A 1616-nucleotide genomic window follows, 5' to 3' on the forward strand; every position below is an offset into this window, starting at 1 on the left:
TTTGGAGCACAGTGGATTCATGTGCAGCCTATAAATTGAAGAAATATGTGAAAATTTCTTAACGTCCACTCAGTACCAAAGCAGAAGTTAGATGTATTCAGCATAGAGGATAGCATCGGAGAATGACACCGACTTTAGATTTTCGCCGGAGCAGCGAATATCACTTCCCTAGAGAATTTTGTTTACTTCATTGACAAGCAGTTGGAGCTAGTCCGATTAAAGCAGGGAGATATACCTGTAATTAATTATGGAGTCATGACCAGCATGGTGACTGAAAGTACCCTAATACCACTAGGAAAGAAACCTAGAAGGGGTGAATAGGGTTTATACTAATCTAATCCAATTTATGCCAAATTAAAACTAATTAACAATATATCCTAGTAAGAATGATATATTACCAATATATGTGTAAGGATATATAAGTAACACAAGGGTAAACAAACTACTGAAGTGATAGGGCAATATAAACAACACGCAATTGACGAAGGCGATATAAATGATAAGCACGAATATAAAGGAACGCCAATGACAAACACAAACAAACGATATGATCACGGAGTTCGGTCCCCACGACCTACATCTCCGCTCCTCACCTCGAGGAGATCTCCACTATCACAACCGGGTTTTCTACGCTCACCCGAATAACGTTTACACCTCACACTCGGTTTTCTAGTTCATCGAAAACTTTACAATTCACACTCTTACAATCACACTCACTACCACCTCAAGTGTTGGCCTCTAGCCCCTGTCTCCCTCAAGTGTTAGGAATTATAACCTACCTCTAGATATTACCACCTACCTCACTCCTCTTGGGACGACCCCATCTCTCACCACACACTCCTCTCGGTGTACACGTGTATTACAAAGTGTTCAACACAATTAGGCTCACAATACAACAAGTTTGTTCTCTACAATAGATGAGAACTCAATGTAGGCTCACACTCAATTGTTACAACTCTCACAACCCTAAATATAATATGTCTGAAAATACTAAAAGCTCAATGTGGATGTGTGTAACAATGAGATTTAATAAAACAAAATCAAACTAAACTCAATTATAAAAATCTAGCTTATAGAGATGATAATCAACAAACAATGTAAATACAAAGCTAGAAATTGAGTTTAGAAAACTTCTCTATAGATAACAAGAGAGAGCGAGAAGAGTGAATGCTCAAACACCAATAGATGATCTCCACTTGCTCTTGTGAAATTGTCTTCACAAACAAAACACCAATAGATGATCTCCACTTGCTCTTGTGAAATTGTCTTCACAAACAAAACACTTAAACAAGGCATAAACACCTTTAAACAAACTAAACAAACTTTTAAAACCCTTGTAAAACATTTTTCTTAAGTTCATAAAATAGAGCTGGGTATAAGGGGGTATTTATAGGAAACCCCAAAGATCAAGAAACCCCAGCAAAAAGACCAAAAAACCAGAACATAACAAAGACTAAAAAAACTAGTCGTTATGTCATCAGTCGACTGACGGCTTCCATCAGTCGACTGATGAGCTGACCGTTAGAGGCATTTTCCAGCTTATCAGTCGACTGACGACCTTATCAGTCGACTGATGATCTCATCAGTCGACTGGTCAGTCGATCAAAACAAAACAG

This window comes from Asparagus officinalis, chromosome 8, assembly GCF_001876935.1.
Source record: "Asparagus officinalis chromosome 8, Aspof.V1, whole genome shotgun sequence".
Lineage (NCBI taxonomy): Eukaryota > Viridiplantae > Streptophyta > Magnoliopsida > Asparagales > Asparagaceae > Asparagus > Asparagus officinalis.